At 44.8% G+C, this 18,778-nt stretch overlaps 1 protein-coding gene and 1 pseudogene across 1 annotated transcript in view; both read right to left on the reverse strand.

Moving 5' to 3' along the window:
- LOC141270494 (uncharacterized) overlaps nucleotides 1-18,778 on the reverse strand; it is a 342,259-nt gene that overhangs the window by 162,725 nt on the left and 160,756 nt on the right. The gene's annotated exons all lie outside the window — the stretch shown is intronic.
- LOC141270588 (uncharacterized) overlaps nucleotides 3,416-18,778 on the reverse strand; it is a 176,161-nt pseudogene continuing 160,798 nt past the window's right edge.

Raw genomic sequence — 18,778 nt, forward strand, 5'->3', positions numbered from 1 at the left:
GTGAAATACCGGAAAGACGTTGCATGTGTGCTTTAATTGATGAGGCGAAGCGAGTACCCCCAGCGTGATGAATAACGCTACCTTACAATATATATATATATATATATATATACACATATACAGTACAGACCAAAAATTTGGACACACCTTCTCATTTAAAGATTTTTCTGTATTTTCATGACTATGAAAATTGTACATTCACACTGAAGGCATCAAAACTATGAATTAACACGTGTGGAATTATATACTTAACAAAAAAGTGTGAAACAACTGAAAATATGTCTTATATTCTAGGATCTTCAAAGTAGCCACCTTTTGCTTTGATGACTGCTTTGCACACTCTTGGCATTCTCTTGATGAGCTTCAAGAGGTAGTCACTGGAAATGGTTTTCACTTCACAGGTGTGCCCTGTCAGGTTTAATAAGTGGGATTTCTTGCCTTATAAATGGGGTTGGGACCATCAGTTGTGTTGTGCAGAAGTCAGTTGGATACACAGCTGATAGTCCTACTGAATAGACTGTTAGAATTTGTATTATGGCAAGACAAAAACAGCTAAGTAAAGAAAAACAAGTGGCCATCATTACTTTAAGAAATTAAGGTCTGTCAGTCTGAAAAATTCAGCAAACTTTGAATGTGTCCCCAAGTACAGTTGCAAAAACCATCAAGCGCTACAAAGAAACTGGCTCACATGAGGACCGCCCCAGGAAAGGAAGACCAAGAGTCACCTCTGCTTCTGAGGATGTTTATCCGAGTCACCAGCCTCAGAAATTGCAGGTTAACAGCAGCTCAGAGACCAGGTCAATGCCACACAGAGTTCTAGCAGCAGACACATCTCTACAACAACTGTTAAGAGGAGACTTTGTGCAGCAAGCCTTCATGGTAAAATAGCTACTAGGAAACCACTGCTAAGGACAGGCAACAAGCAGAAGAGACTTGTTTAGGCTAAAGAACACAAGGAATGGACATTAGACCAGTGGAAATCTGTGCTTTGGTCTGATGAGTCCAAATTTGAGATCTTTGGTTCCTACCACCGTGTCTTTGTGCGACGCAGAAAAGGTGAACGGATGGACTCTACATGCCTGGTTCCCACCGTGAAGCATGGAGGAGGAGGAGGTGTGATGGTGTGGGGGTGCTTTGCTGGTGACACTGTTGGGGATTTATTCAAATTTGAAGGCATACTAAACCAGCCTGGCTACCACAGCATCTTGCAGCGGCATGCTATTCCATCCGGTTTGCGTTTAGTTGGACCATCATTTATTTTTCAACAGGACAATGACCCCAAACTCACCTCCAGGCTGTGTAAGGGCTATTTGACCAAGATGGAGAGTGATGGGGTGCTACGCCAGATGACCTGGCCTCCACAGTCACCAGACCTGAACCCAATCGAGATGGTTTGCGGTGAGCTGGACCACAGAGTGAAGGCAAAAGGGCCAACAAGTGCTAAGCATCTCTGGGAACTCCTTCAAGATTGTTGGAAGACCATTTCCGGTGACTACCTCTTGAAGCTCTTCAAGAGAATGCCAAGAGTGTGCAAAGCAGTCATCAAAGCAAAAGGTGGCTACTTTGAAGAACCTAGAATATAAGACATATTTTCAGTTGTTTCACACTTTTTTGTTAAGTATATAATTCCACATGTGTTAATTCATAGTTTTGATGCCTTCAGTGTGAATGTATAATTTTCAAAGTCATGAAAATACAGAAAAATCTTTAAATGAGGTGTGTCCAAACTTTTGGTCTGTACTGTATATGTATATAATTTATTGAGGCAGCACTCCAAGTAAATTCAATTCTTCGAAAAAATTGACTTTATTGAGCCCAATTGGCAACGTTTCGGTTCTCAGAACCTTTCTCAAGAAACTTAGTTTTTAACTACACACACAAATAACAAATAATTATACAGGACCTTTCACCATCCAACATCATTGTTTACTGGCTGAAGCGCTGAGTAAAATATCGAGATTATTATTTAATTTCTCATCTCTGTTGCGGAGATATTAGCTTGTACAGTTTAGTTAATTATTTGGTATAGTTTAAGTGGGAGATACCAAAGATTTGTCTCTGGGGGCATATACTTCTTCCACTGCATGAGGTTGCCCAATCATAAGCAGGCAGCAACACATTGGTGAAAAAAAGAACAGGCCTTTCTTTTCTAACTGATCTCTGCTGCTATTGTGTAGACATACAACACAGCCAAATTATGTATCATTACAAACACATCCAGATCTTATCTCATATTGCTGTCAGCTGTGATTCTCCACCCATACTGACTGCCGTGAGATGAGATCTGGAGAGGTTGATAACGATAAGTAGCTCTGCAGTATTTCTACATAGTAACTGCAGACATCAGTGAGCAGTGGAGGACATATTATTTTCTCCTCCGCATGAAGCTCTCTACTCATAATTGTCAACCATATTCAGGGAAAGAAGTACACGCAACCAGAGACAAATCTCTGGTAACACCCAGTTGAACTATAACATAAATAATAGCCTAAACTTTACAAGCTAATATCGCCACAATGGAGAAAAGTAATTAAAAAATAGAACAAAGTTTTACTCAGCTCAGCAGCCTCTATTCCATGATGTGGTCAGACCACTTGCTAAAACTGGTGATATTTCCTCTTAAAGGGCTTGCTCACACAAGCGTATAATATGGCCAAGTGCTATCCGATGTTTTATAGGATAGCACACAAACCAATGTTATACTATGGGGCAGTGCAGATCTGCGTTTTTTTCTCAAGCTGATACGACATGAGAAAAAAATTGCAGCATGCTGCAAGTGGCTCTGCAAATCAAACCACAAGCACCAATTCAAGTCTATGGGTGTGTGTAAAACATCGGACTGAACTCGGATGTCATCCGGATACAGTCCTACATACGCAGCCTCAGACAATGGAGAAGACGGTGAATTAAAGCTCTCCATCTTCTCCTCACCTGTGGTACAATTCTCCCATCCGAGAGAATCAGATCACAGTAAGCTGACACTCGGCTCAAACTCTGACAGAGCTTGAATCGAGTGTCATTTACATTATCTATCCAATTCTCTCGGAAGACTGTCATTGCTCTTGTGACCCCTGGCAAAGCCTTAGAAATCCAAGCAAAGTTGAGCAATTATACTAGTCTCCTATAAAAGGATAATTTAAAAAATGGAAAAGTATTTAACAAACCTGAGATCTTTCATGTAATTCTTCCTTTAATATTTCTATACAAACTATACCTGCTCTCCCTCAACTATAAAGAAACTACGATAATATCTTATCGTATAAATGATAAAGATATGGATACAAACAGATAAATATTTAGTGGTGGTCTGACGCCTCTTTTCCATGTGAATTGGCATCACGTGTGGGTAGATGCTGTTGTAGATGATTAAGACAGATGAAGAGGGAGCCATGCAGTCCCTAGTTAGTCTCATCTGATTAATAAGACACCATAATTATTAGATGTGACATGTTTGGTGTGTGATGTTTGCTTCAGCAACTGCCCCGATCATGTATACCCTGAGAAGTGCTGGTCAACCCCTTTAAGATGCAGTTATAGTGTTCACATAAAGGTATAAATATTTAGGATTGTTATATGCATTCTACTTGCTGATTTATATTGGTCATTACATACAGTACATTTCCTAATCATTATCATTTAGTAATCTAAATTGCTTTCCCTTTTAGACGTGTGAATTAACTTTTAGTATAACTTTACTGATACAATTCATCAATGAAATAATTTTATAAAATATCAAATGGCTACTTGTGTAATTTCTCTGATGTTTAACAAAATGTAATTGTTAAACATTTTTCTATCCTCAATGTCAAAACAGCTTCTCCTCTGTGTGTATTCTTTGATTTATAACAAGAGTTGATTTACAGGAACAACCATTCCCACACTCTGGACATGAAAATAGATTATAATGTGTGAGTTCTGAGATGTGCAGTAAGATTTGATTTCTTGGTAAATCCTTTCCCACATTCGTGACATGAAAATGGCCTCTCCCCTGTGTGAATTCTCTGGTGTACAGTAAGACTTGCTTTACTGGCAAAACATTTCCCACATTCGGAACATGAAAATGGCTTCTCCCCTGTGTGAGTTCTTTTATGTATAATGAGATCTCCTTTGCAAGCAAAACATTTCCCACATTCTGGACATGAATATGGTTTCTCCCCCGTGTGACATCTTTGATGTGCAGAAAAATTTGCTTTATTGTTAAAACATTTCCCACATTCTGAACAAGAAAATGGCTTCTCCCCTGTGTGAATTATCTTATGTGCAATAAGACTTGTTTTGTAGGTAAAATATTTCCCACATTCTTGACATGAAAATGGCTTCTCGCCAGTGTGAGTGCTTTTATGTGCAGAAAAATTAGCTTTCTTGTTAAAACCTTTCCCACATTCGTGACATGAAAATGTTTTCTCCCCTGTGTGAATTCTCTTATGTACAGTAAGATTTGTTTTACTAACAAAACATTTCCCACATTCAAAACATGAAAATGGCTTCTCGCCTGTGTGAGTTCTTTTATGTCTAATGAGATCTCCTTTGCAAGTAAAACATTTCCCACATTCTGGACATGAAAATGGCTTCTCCCCTGTGTGACATCTTTGATGTGCAGAAAAATTAGCTTTCTTATTAAAACATTTCCCACATTCTGAACAAGAAAATGGCTTCTCCCCGGTGTGAATTTTCTTATGTGCAACAAGACTTGTTTTGTAGGTAAAATATTTCCCACATTCTAGACATGAATATGGCTTCTCGCCCGTGTGAGTACTTTTATGTGCAGAAAAATTAGCTTTCTTGTTAAACCCTTTCCCACATTCTGAACAAGAAAATTGCTTCACTCCTGTGTGAATTTTCTTATGTGCAACAAGATTTGTTTTGTAGGTAAAATATTTCCCACATTCTGGACATGAAAATGGCTTCTCCCCTGTGTGAGTGCTTTTATGTTTAATGAGATCTCGTTTGTAAGTAAAACATTTCCCACATTCTGAACATGAAAATGGCTTCTCCCCTGTGTGAATTCTCTGATGTACAGTAAGATTTCCTTTGTTGGTAAAACATTTCCCACATTCTGAACATGAATATGGTTTCTCTCCTGTATGAGCTTTTTCATGTTCAACATCCCTTTTGTTATTGTAACTTTGCTTAACAGTCTGTAATGAATCAAAAGATGGGACCTGTGGATCAGGATTAGATGATAGATTTTTGCTGTGATGGGCTGGCGGTAGATCTGGAATAATGTCATTCTCTTCATATATAAATGTTGTGATAGCATAATCAGCTGCTTCAAAATCAGTAACTGTCAGATATTCCTCTGACGCACAGTCATCTGCCAAGAAAAAGTAAATATTTTTTTCATAAATGCTGCCTTTAGAAACAAATTAGATTAAAATTCAGTTACTAGCTGACGAAGACAGGGGTACAAACTGTAGCCTTCAATGCAAGGACTAAAGGATTATGATATTAAGCTAAAAGGTTGTGTTCTTTCAGTTTTTAATTTCTCTTCTAATGCTAGCTTTTTTGTTTTATATCTTTATGTTTCACCCTGCTTGTCACCAAATTTTTCTAATGAAATTTTCAGTGGAGAATCATGAAGATGACTGTAAGTCAGTGTTCATGCTCAAAACTTATAACTTGTAACTCTGCTCTCCATCTGGCTAAACAAGTCTACTTTACAACCATCATCACATCTCTAGCCAACAATTCTAAACGACTCTTTGAAACCTTCCACTCCTTCCTGAGCCCTAAAGTACAGACCCTCGTCACCAATCTAAGCGCTGACGATCTGGCCACTTATTTCCTACAAAAAAATCAATCATATCCATCAAGACACTTTTGTAGAGTCTTGATCCCCTTCCCTCCTCCATCTCAAGTTCACTTTCCATCTTCAAGCCCGTCACAAAAGAAGAAGTGACCAGACTCCTCGCTTCTTCTCGCTCTACCACCTGCAACAGTGACCCTGTTCCCTCACATCTCCTTCAGTCCCTTTCCCCAGCTATCACTACCCACCTAACTAAAATATTTAACCTCTCTCTTTCTTCGGGTATCTTTCTCTCTTCATTCAAACATGTCATTATAACCCCTTTACTTAAAAAAACATCCCTGGCCAGAACTGCGCTGCTAACTAGAGACCGGTCTCTAATTTTCCTTTCATCTCTAAACTCTTGGAATGCTTGGTCCACTCCCGTCTCATCTGCCATTTCTCAGAAAACACTCTTCTCGACCCTTTACAATCTGATTAACGCTCTTCACACTCTACTGAAACTGCCCTCACTAAAGTCACTGATGATCTATTAACAGCTAAATCTAATGGTCACTACTCCATGCTGTTTCTCCTGGAATTCCCTGCCGCATTTGACACTGTGGATCACCAGCTTCTCCTCGTTATGCCCCGCTCTATAGGCCTCAAGGACACCATTGTCTCCTGGTTCTCCTCCTCTCTCTCCAATTGCTCCTTCACTGTATTTTTTACTGGCTCTTCCTCTAATCTTCCCCTTGCTGTCGGGGTTCCTCAAGGCTCAGTCCTAGGCCCCCTCCTCTTTTCTTTGTATACTGCCCCTATTCGACAAACCATCAGCAGATTTGGTTTCCAGTATCATCACTATGCTGATGACACCCAACTATACACCTCTTCACCTTACATCACCCCCACTCTTTTACAAAATAACAGTGCTTGTTTTTCTGCTGTCTCTAACATCATGTCCTCCCTCTATCTGAAACTGAATCTCTTCAAAACTGAACTCCTTGTGTTTCCTCCCTCTACTAACCTACCTAAACCTGACTTTACAATTTTCTTGGGTGGTGCCACCATAACTACCAAGCAGCAAGCTCGCTGTCTTGGAGTCATATGACACACAACTTTCCTTTATTTCCCCTATACAATCACTCACTCGTTCATGTCACCTGCACTTTAAAAACATCTCCAGAATCCAACCTTTTCTCACCTTTGATACTGCAAAAACTCTTACTGTCGCTCTTATTCACTCTCGCCTAGACTACTGCAACTCTCTTCTAATCGGTCTCCTTCTAAACCAACTCTCTCCTCTCCAATCCATCCTGAATGCTGCAGCCAGGGTCGTAATTTTATCAGGCAGCTTCACCGACGCCTCTACCCTGTGCCAGTCATTGCACTGGTTACCCATTCACTACAGAATACAATACAAACTCATCTCTCTCACCCACAAAGCTCTCCACAGTTCTGCACAACCCTATATCTCATCCCTCATTTCTGTCTATCACCCTTCCCGTGCCCTCTGTTCTGCAACTGATGTAAGACTAACATCCTCCTTAATCCGAATCTGATACCTCGGTCTCCAAGACTTCTCTCGTGCCGCACCAGTTTTCTGGAATACACTACCCCAAACGATATCTAGCCCCGATGTTTTTAAACGTGCTTTAAAAACACATCTGTTTAGATAAGCCTATCACCTCAACTCACCAACCTAACTCTCCCCTGTCCTCTCCTAATTGTTAATCTTAATCTGCCCCTGCGTATTCATCTGTCTCCACATCCTCCATGCACCAAATACCACACGGTACCTGCTCTTAGACAGATACTGGCTGATGACCATGTTCTACCTATTGTGTCCCCCCCCCATTTCCATGTAGATTGTAAGCTTGCGAGCAGTGTCCTCACTCCTCCTGTAACTGTTGAAATGTGATACATTGTATTGTTTATATTGTCTGCACATGTCCCTACTTAATTGTAAAGTTCTGCGGAACATGTTGGCGCTATATAAATAAAAATTATTATTCTTATTAGATGGTGTCTGTCTCACACGCTCCCTGACAGCTACATGAACTACAGCACAGAACAATACAAAGGGGAGGAGCAGGATGGTCGTGTACATAGAAACCATGACTTTAGAGCAGGTGTAAGGTTGGAGTAGAACATTTTTGTAAGTATTTTCATTAGCAAAAATAATAAGCAAAGAGAAGTAATGGGGACAAGTGAAACATTGACTTATAGACATACACAGGAGCACTGGGACACCTGAAAATTAATTTGAAGCAGTGTCATTATCCTGTCATGGTCGGTAGTCTTTGGTCTTAAACTACATAAAATGTATTGTATGTTCAATACAGAAAAGTTTGCCCATTTCTGTATCAAGATGAGTTCCGCTTCTTTGGCCAAAGTACTGAAGCTTATATAAAAAATCATATTAAGCAAAATTTTAAAAAATGGGAAACAGCAGATATAAAGCTGATCATCTAGCAAAATGACATTTTTATTTATAATATCTTTTTGCTATACTGTCACATGATTATGCTATGATAAGCAAGAAGAAGAAACATGCTAATATGCAGTGATCACCATATGCAAAAGATATATGAAAAAATGTATACATTTTATTAAGTGCATGTCACAGAATAAAACCAAAAAATGTTAAAACACAAGTAAAAACCTAATAAACTCCACACTGGGTGGTAGCCCATCCAACATAAGACTATACAGGCAAAATATATGTGAATGATAGATATATAATATACATATGCTGTTTCTGATGATCAAAGATCCTTTTGATACTAAACTCCCCACACTAAATAAAGAAACCAATAAATGCTGTAGTTATGGGGCAACAAAGGTAACTTAGTGCCAGATGGATGAGGACAGACCTGCAAAACTAATGCAAACGTATATGCATGTCTGTGCACAACAAGGCCTGTACATACCCAGCAGAGACTCACCAAGTGCAGGTGTATCTTGTAAACCAGAACCCTGTTCAGAATACCTGGTCAGCCCATGAAAGATGGTCTCAGCTGGACAGGCAGTTACACTGACCAAAGTGTCCCATAAAATCATAAAGACAATCAAGTAAGGAGGAAAAAAAATCACAAGTGGATGTGCATGGGCAAACAAACTGCCCTACATACGTGTCGCCACATAAGTGGCTTCATCAGGGGCCTGTGAGGTAAGTTCCATTGCTATAATGTACTTGGCATGCTCCTGCACTTCACTTCATACCAGCTGCATTAATAGAGTCCATGGCTGCGCTGGTGGGGATGCTGCACAATGCACGTGGTCTCCCAGTCTAACTGAGTACATCACAGATCAGCCACTCTGTCTGACAGATATCCGTTTTGATAACTGGCTCTATTTTGTGAGTTTTGCTACTTGGTTCTGAACAGGCTTGTTATCTGACCTTGTTTCTGGGTTGTCCCCTAATCTCTCTATACACTGGCTGCTGATCTCCAGACTGACTTCTATTTTGTTTGCCATTCAGGAACATAAATCTAAATCTATGTTTGAGCATCAAAGGATAAATACGGGGGATCTTTTGGTCTCAGTGACTGGTTTAGCCCTGACCAAGCTCATTGCAGTTTGCTTCACTTTGCTGGTAAACATAATCCTAACAAGACAACTGTGGATTGAGTTAATGGAATGTCTTAGCTGGAGCGTGAATTAGCCAAACAAATTCATGTTGATGCTATTCCTGAACTCAAGATAAACTCACCCGATTGATTTTCTGGAGATTTTCTGGGGTTGCAAGAAATTATTGCTTTTCCATGAAAGTTGTAAATGCTCTGTCCTCAAACCTGTTACTCTAAACAACAACATGCCTGTGGAGACCTTTTATGACCAAAACAGAGTAACATTGCAGAGTGAGACTTTTGCTCTTTTTGATCAGACTGTGAGCTTTAAATTCTCAGTTGAATGATCTCGGCATTAGATAATTAGTGTGTGAAAAGAAAAGATTTTAAGCGATTTTCAAGGGTGAACATAAATTTCTGTGGTCACTCTATGTCAGGTACTTATGCATGGTGGGAGGCCAGTGTTGAGATATAGAGAGTGTAACGGAAAACTAGAGAAGGGACAGCTATGGCATAGGTCATGTTTCAAAAGGGCATACTTTGTGACAGTTATACAGTTGAAATCAGAAGTTTACATACACTATATAAAAAGACACATATGCATGTTTTTCTCAATATCTGACATGAAATCAGAATAAAGCTTTCCCATTTTAGGTCAATTAGGATTACCATAATTTTTAATATTTGCCATATGACAGAATAATGAGAGAGATGTATTCATGTATTCGTGTACTGATAGTGGTTTTGGTGTTGCATTAATGTACTGTTGGTGGTTCTGGTGATGCATTCATGTACTGATGGTGTTTCTGATGATGCATTCATGTTCTGAAGGTAGTACTGGTGATGTAGTTATTTACTGATGGTGGTTCTCATGATGTATTCATGTACTTATTATGGTCCTGGTGATGCACTCATTTACTGTTAGTGGTTCTGGTGTCGCATTAATCTACTGATGGTGGTTCTGGTGATGCATTAATGTATTTAGGTGGCTCTGGTGATGTATTCATATACTAATGGTGGTTCTATTGACCTATTTATTTAATGATGATGGTTCTGCTACCATATTTATACACCATAGATGGCTTTGGTATTCTATTTATGTACAGGGAATGATTTTTGTATCATATTCATGTACTGATAATGGTTCTTGTGATAAGTGGGACACCATTGGCTTCATCTGCCTAGGGCACCAATGTGCCCTGTTGCGGCCCTGAGTTCTATGTCAAAAAAGTGAACTAGTAGTAGAATTTGGCCCAGTGTGCCATTACTCCACCGCCTTCTGCAGCCTTTAATGTAATGTCATAGAGGGTATTAAGTGCGGCAGATGGAACTGTCACATTGAAGCAGACCAAAATGTCCTTCACAAGTGTGGAAAAACTTATATTTGTTACAATGAATCCGGAATACTATAGATCTATGTTCACACACCTAAAGCTTGTTGGGCTCACCTGGTCATGTGGATTCACGAAGCTGGAGGTCAAGAACAGGGACTCAGAGTGTTGGCACAGTCAGTTGGATGGCACATGGTAGACTATAAAGCCAGAACAGAGCTAGTCCAAAGCAGCACACAGAGAAAAACAGAAGAACCTCCAGCATTTTGCGAGGATAAATGCACAATATGAACTATAGTGGAACTATAGCAGTTCATATGCTTACTGCAACCAAAGAACTAATCCAGATGGCTAGTAGAGGGTTAACTGGCGGGACTGAGAGACAGCAAGAATCACAGGAGAATTGGAAAAACAATGCACAATCTGAACAGTCCAACAACAGTTTGTTATGCTTACTGCAGAATAAGGGTTAATCCAGAAACTGGGTAGCAGAGGGTTAACCAACAGGACTGAGGGTATGCAAGATGTAGCATCAGCGTCTCTGCCCCCTGCTAGGCAGAGACGCCGCCCCCCCCTTACCGCCGCGGTCCAGGTCCGGCGTCTTCCGGCCTCCCTGCTGCTGCTGCTGGTGCACGCAGCTTCCCGGGCACTGTGCTTAGGGCGCCCGCGCTCCCTCTTAAAGGGGCCGCGAACGCCGTCCTAAAAGTCCCCGGCCAATGGCCGGAGGACTTTCCCTATTTAAAGCACCTCCTCCAATATGGAGGTGCCTGTGCAAGGTTGTTGCTCTGTGTTCTTACTGTTGCTTCAGCCCTCAGGTCCCTCTGCAAGTCAGTCATGTCCGCCAGCCTGTTCTTCAGTCTAGCCCGCCAGTCTGACTACAATCCAGCCCAACAGTCTGTCTACAGTCAAGTCCGCCAGTCTGTCTATGGGCTCTGCCCGCCTGCTTGCCTGGAAGCACCTTCCAGTTACCTGCCGTGCCCGCCAGCCTGCTTACCTGCAAGCACCTGTCTGTTACCTGCCATGCCCGCCAGCCTGCTTACCTGGAAGCACCTGCCAGTTTCCCGTTGTGCCCGCCAGTCTGCCTACCCGGAGCACCCGTCTGGCTATCAACCGAATCAGCCTGCCTATCCGCTGTACCAGTCTGTTCCTGCCATCTGACCCGTGGGAGTCACCTGCTATCATACAAGGTCGGTCCCAGAGTGGCACCTGGTCCCCCTGCTCGGTCCCTCCCTGGTTCACGGAGTCGACTAAGCCACCGTGCGACCTTGGTCAGGCCGAGCAGGTACTTAGTCACGCCCCTCTGGTCCCTCCTTGCACCGCAGCACAGAGGTTTCACCACTCGGACCCATAACAGTTTGCACGGGCCAGGGAACCCGGTGGCCCAGAGCTCCTTCACGCTCTGACCTGTACCTGGAGGTCTTAAGTCAGAGATCCCAACAGGAGACTATCCTGACCTATCTGCGGAATGTCAATTCCCGCCTGGACATGCTGTCCACTCCGTCTGTGTCCGTCTCTAGCCGAGCGGCACCCGCTCTGGCGGCATCTCAACCTACTGGCGCTATGGCACCCGGCTCTGGACCCCGGCTCTCTGCGCCTCCACGTTTTGGTGGTGACCCCATCTTATTTCGGGGCTTCTTAAATCAGTGCACGCTGCAGTTTGAACTCCTGGCACATCAGTTCCCCTCCGACCGGGCCAAGGTGGCGTTCATCATGTCTCACCTCAGCGGGGAGGCATTGGCATGGCTGAACCCTCTGTGGGAGAGTGGGGATCCCCTGGTGTCCGATCTTCCGGCTTTCCTCACTGCCTTCCGGAAGGTCTTCGATGAGCCCGGACGAAAATCTTCTACTGCCTCGTCACTTCTCAGTCTACGCCAAGGGAGTCTCACCGTGGGCCAGTATGCCATACATTTTCAAACCCTGGCATCTGAGCATGCCTGGAACATTGAGGCCCTGGTGTCCACCTTCTGGGAGGGTCTTTCCGGACGGATCAAGGATGAGCTAGCCGGTCGTGACATCCCTACAACCCTGGACGACCTGGTGTCATTAGCTACCCGGATTGACATCCATTTTCAGGAACGTGCCATGGAAATTACCCGGGAGAGAAGATTTCCGCGTCTCGCTCCTGTATTCCAACAGCCTGCCTCTCAACCATCAATTCCCCGGGCATGTTCGCCTGAGCCAATGCAAATTGACCAAACCAAGATGGTCAAGTCTCGCCAGGAGATGCGCCGAGCCGAGGGGAGTTGCTTCTACTGTGGCAGTAAAGAGCATCTTATCCAATCCTGCCCGGTGAGGCCGGGAAACTCCAGTGTCTAGGACCGCTCGGAGAGGTCGTCCTAGGCAAGAGTAAATCCTCTCCATCCTTGACCCTACCTGTTTCCATTTCCAGTGGTGAGACCCGCTTCTTCGAGACTGCCCACCTGGATTCCGGAGTCGCTGGGAATCTCATTTCACAGGCTGTAGTGGAGCGGTATCAGATTCCTACCATACATCAGGCTGAACCATTGGCAGTCGCTTCCGTGGATGGGAGACTTCTTCCGGAGACCATCTTGCTCGTCACAGAGCCTTTAACCCTTCAGGTGGGAATGCCGCATTCGGAGAGGATCTCCTTTCATGTGCTGTCCGGTCTCTCTCACTCCCTCTTGCTTGGTCTACCCTGGTTACAGAGACATGAACCCATCCTGAATTGGCGATCTGGTGAGGTGCTCCGCTGGGGGCAGAATTGCCATGAGTCCTGTCTGGTTCCGGTTCGTCCAGCTCGACCCCCGTCTACTCCAGCTAATCTACCTCGTCTGCCGGCACCCTTCTTCGTGAAGAAAGACGGCTCACTACGTCCCTGTAGCGATTACAGGGGTCTTAACCAGATTACTATCAAGAATAAGTACCCCCTGCCTCTCATCTCGGAGCTGTTCGACCACCTTAAAGGCACGAAGATCTTCACCAAGCTCGATCTTCGTGGGGCATACAATTTGGTCTGGATCCGCCAGGGAGACGAGTGGAAGACGGCATTCAATACCCGAGATGGTCACTATGAATATCGTGTGATGCCCTTTGGTCTCTGTAATGCCCCAGCCGTCTTCCAGGAGCTGGTTAACGACATCTTCCGTGATCTCCTGTATTCTTGCGTGGTTGTGTACCTGGACGATATCTTGGTCTGCTCTCCGGACCTGCCCGCACACCGGAGGGATGTTCGTCAGGTCCTGCTAAGGTTTCGGCAGAATCGCCTATACGCAAAATTTGAGAAATGCCTCTTCGAGCAGAATTCCCATCCGTTCCTGGGATATATTATCTCCAAGACTGGTCTACGGATGGATCCCGAGAAGGTTTCTGCCGTCTTAAAGTGGCCCCAACCGGAGGGGTTGAAGGCGATTCAGCGATTCCTGGGCTTTGCAAATTATTACCGCCTCTTCATCCCTCATTTCTCCTCCCGGACAGCTCCCATCTCCGCGCTCACCAGTAAGGGAGCAAATCCCAGGGAATGGACTTCCGAAGCGGAGGAGGCCTTCGTCTCCCTAAAACAAGTTTTCTCCTCTGCCCCTGTGCCGCACCGGTCGGATTGCAACAAGCAGTTCTTCCTGGAGGTTGATGCTTCCTCCTCCAGAGCCGGAGCGCTGCTCACCTAGAAATCTCCGTCCAGGAGAATGGTAACCTGCGGCTTCTTTTCCAAGCTCTTCTCCTCGTCCGAGCGCAACTACTCCATAGGAGATCGTGAGATACTAGCCATCAAATTGGCGCTGGAGGAGTGGCGCTACCTGCTGGAGGGGCCCTGCACTGGGTGGTCATCTACACTGACCACAAAAACCTGGCCTATTTACAAAATGTCCAAAGACTCAATCCGCGTCAGGCCCGGTGGTCTCTATTCTTTGCCAGATTCTGCTTTACTCTACACTACCGCCCTGCGGACAAGAACATTAAAGCCGACGCTCTATCCCGCTCATTCCTGTCTTCCGACCAAGAGGAGGAGCCTCTGCATATCATCGACCCCTCCAAAGTAATGACTGTGGCTCCATTTGACCTGTCTTGTCTTCCACCCGGTAAGACCTTTGTAGCGGTTCCGGATCGTAAGAAGGTTATTCTCTGGGGCCATTCATCCAAACTAGCCGGCCATGCTGGCCAGAGGAAGAGCTTCCTGCTCATCACCCAGCATTACTGGTGGCCTTCTCTACGCAAGGATGTTGCGGATTTAGTCACGGCTTGTTCCTCCTGTGCCCGTAACAAGGTTCCCAGGCATCTTCCAGCCGGCCGTCTCCTTCCTCTTCCCGTACCTTCCGCTCCGTGGCAACACATTGCTATGGACTTTATTACGGATCTCCCTGTTTCTGCCGGTTGTACTGTAATTTGGGTGGTCGCTGACCGCTTTTCTAAAATGTCCCACTTCATCCCGCTGCCTGGTCTCCCATCTGCATCTGTGCTGGCTAAGGACTTCATCCATCACATCTTTCGTCTCCACGGCCTACCCCTCCACATTGTGTCTGATCGCGGAGTAGAGTTCACTTCGCGCTTCTGGAGAGCTACGTGCAAGCTGCTGGATGTCTCCTTGGATTTCTCCTCTGCTTATCATCCTCAGTCCAATGGTCAAGTGGAAAGTATCAACTAGGTCCTTACCAGCTTTTTTCGGCACTTCGTCAACGCTCACCATAACGATTGGATTGAGCTCCTACCCTGGGCCGAGTTCTCCTATAACAACCATGAGAGCGAGTCTTCTTCCAAATCCCCGTTCTTTGTGGTCGTCGGTCAACACCCCCGGATTCCGTTTCCCATCTCTTCTTCAGTGGACAATCCTGCCGCGGAGTCTCTGGTCAGCGAATTTTTTGCTATTTGGGAAGACACTAGATCCGCACTTCTTTAGCCCTCCGAGAGGATGAAGAAAAATGCTGATAAGAGACGTCTGGATCCGCCTCAATTCCGTCCAGGAGACAAGGTCTGTTTCTCCTCCAAATATGTTCGTCTCAAATCAACCCCGTGGCTTACAAACTAAAACTCCCGGCCACCTTACGGATTCCCAACTCCTTCCACGTATCTCTCCTCAAACCAGTTGTTCTTAATTCTTTTTCTGACGATCCAGGTACCACCCCAGCTCCGGTCTCTGCTGAGGACGTCTATGAGGTAGAGAACATTTTGGCCACCAAAAGGGTAAGAGGAAAAACTTTTTTTCTGGTGGATTGGAAGGGGTTTGGCCCAGAGGAGAGGTCTTGGGAACCCAGGGAGAACATCCATGCCCCTCTTCTTCTTAAAGAATTTCTTGCAAGCTTAAAAAAGAGGGGGCGTAAAAGGGGGGGTACTGTAGCATCAGCGTCTCTGCCCCCCGCTAGGCAGAGACGCCATCCCCCTTACCGCCGCGGTCCGGGTCCGGCGTCTTCCGGCCTCCCTGCTGCTGCTGATGCATGCAGTTTCCCGGGCACTGTGCTTTGGGCGCGCGCTCCCTACCTCTTAAAGGGCACACGCGCGCCGTCCTAAAAGTCCCCAGCCAATGGCCGGAGGACTTTCCCTATTCAAAGCACCTCCTCCAATATGGAGGTGCCCGTGCAAGGTTGTTGCTCTGTGTTCTTACTGTTGCTTCAGCCCTCAGGTCCCTCTACAAGTCAGTCCTGTCCGCCAGCCTGTTCTTCAGTCCAGCCCGCCAGTCTGACTACAATCCAGCCCGACAGTGTCTCTACAGTCCAGTCCGCCAGTCTGTCTATCTGGAAGCACCTGCCAGTTACCTGCCGTGCCTACCAGCCTGCTTACCTGGAAGCACCTGTCTGTTACCTGCCGTGCCCGCCAGCCTGCTTACCTGCAAGCACCTGCCAGTTTCCCGTTGTGCCCGCCAGCCTGCCTAACCAGAGCACCCATCTGGCTATCAGCCGAATCAGCCTGCTTATCTGCTGTACCGGTCTGTTCCTGCCATCTGACCCATGGGAGTCACCTGCTCTCATACAAGGTCGGTCCCAGAGTGGCACCTGGTCCCCCTGCTCGGTCCCTCCCTGGTTCACGGAGTCGACTAAGCCGACGGGCAACCTTGGTCAGGTCGAGTAGGTACTTAGTCACGCCCCTCTGGTCCCTCCTTGCACCGCTGCACAGAGGTTCCACCACCCGGACCCGTAACACAAGAGTCACAGAAGAGCAAGATGACAGCACGATGTGAAAGAATGTTGGAGTACTCCACACTACTGAACTATTGAGACACACTACTAAGACAAGGGTGTGTCTCTAACTGACCTAGGAAGATGATATCACAAAGACGTATATGCCAACTTCTAAAATACGGAGCACAGAGCACAACAAAGGCCAGCGGCCAGAGGGGAAGATAGCCAAGCCTGACCAGGATAAGTGAATAACACAGCTAATTCCAATGATTAGATCTACCAGTGAAATCTGGCTATTTATTAACAGCTCAATGATGCCACTGCCTATTCATCATGATCCAAACTGTACTGAATAACAGCCAGCGCTAAAGCCCATACAAACCCAGACATCGGCCTGTCCATTATGTTTCATATTGTATGGCTGCTGCTGTATGTAATTCCCCTAGACAGCCAGAAATCTTTTGCTTGCCGGTTATGGTTGATACTGTGCTGTTTATGAGAAGGAACCAAGCCCTGCACGGGGTAAATCGAGCAAAAAAACTCCAAAAAATTGATAATTTTTGGACGGCTAAAAGAAGACATTGCTTCTTCACAGCTCCTAATGTCTTTCTCCTGGAAGAGATGCCTACCCTGCACAGAAAAAAAGTCCCATAATATTAAGCAAACACCAAACACTGGTAAAAAAAAATGTAAAAACACACATTGCTGCCAGTGAAGTGAAGAACATTTTGGGAGCTGTGTTTGTCACATAAAACACTCTGGACCTGCTACACATATCAGAAACAAAGGACATTAATGGTATGCACCAATACCCGTAGCAGGTTCAGGGCACCGTATATGACAAATGCTGCTCACACGTTGATCTTCAATGCTCTAAGCTCTCCTCCTCTCCGAGTGTTGTAATCACAGGAAGCAATGGGAATGAAGAATTCTCACTGAAATCGAGCAAAAATGCCTGTTTTGACATTGTGAGCTTTTCTTTTTCTCCTCTCTATGTGTCTTTGTATGATTGGGTAGTGTCATAAAGGGGGAAAAAATAACCCCATCCCCCCAGAGGAATCACCCCTTTTGCTGAAAGGGAGATTTGGATGAAGGGAAAATTTGCATATTGGGCACCCTAAACTTCCATAGTCCATATCTCCACAATTCAGTGGAGAAAAAAACTGTTGTGATCAGCCCTTCCGCCCCTTTTTAATAATATATACAGTTTAAACTAAAATATTATGAAAGGTCCTCTTTTATTGCTGCAGATTGGTGGATGTCCACGTTCTAAGACCAGCACCAATTGCTTAATAGTATGACAATGAGTCAATACTTTTGGACAAGCCGCAAGGCGGGGAAGTCCAGGAGTCCGAGGTCAAATGCCAAAAGAGTATATCAAAAACAAAGGAATGAGACAAATGAATAGTCAGAGGCGAAGTCCGGGGTCAGGCAGCTAAAGTCATAGTGCATCAAGGCAAAAGGGATAATGCAAAGGAGTAATCAAGAGGCAAATCCAAAGTGTGGCAATGAAGATCAAAATATCAGAACACAGAGCAAACACACCACCGAGAAAGTCTACTACTGAATATGGTCTGATCACTGCAATCCAGCCAAATAGCCTGGTAATCACCCTGCACTGGTGACAGCTGGAGGAAACCCCGCAGGCCCAGCCAGATTGGGCAGCTGGGTTGACACTCACAATACTGACAACCCAGTTCGCCGATGCTATAGGAAGGCTGAGCTGTCACTCATAGCGTCCTTAGGACACCGTGAGTGGTGAAATCGTAACAAATAGGCAGCTGAGAAGTGCATATCTTGTGAGTCAGGGGCACAGAACAGAGTGCAGATTCAATAGAAAGCCTACAAAATCAAACACATAATTGGACCAACCGGTGAATAAGTAAATATAGAATCTACTACTAACCTGTGTCGTTATCTGTAGGAATCTCCTCTTTACACCGCTCATCACTTCTCACATATGTCTCTGTAGTATTAATATGGGTCAGATCTTCACTCTGAAACAAATATTGTAAAAGTCACAGACAAATGGAGAAGTCACAGCTATGATCAGCTCTAATCCTGCCATCTCCACCATTCTCAGTA

This window comes from Phyllobates terribilis, unplaced genomic scaffold (genome assembly GCF_046119375.1).
Source record: "Phyllobates terribilis strain yellow unplaced genomic scaffold, ASM4611937v1 Scaffold_5__5_contigs__length_657084704, whole genome shotgun sequence".
NCBI classification, from domain to species: Eukaryota; Metazoa; Chordata; class Amphibia; order Anura; family Dendrobatidae; genus Phyllobates; species Phyllobates terribilis.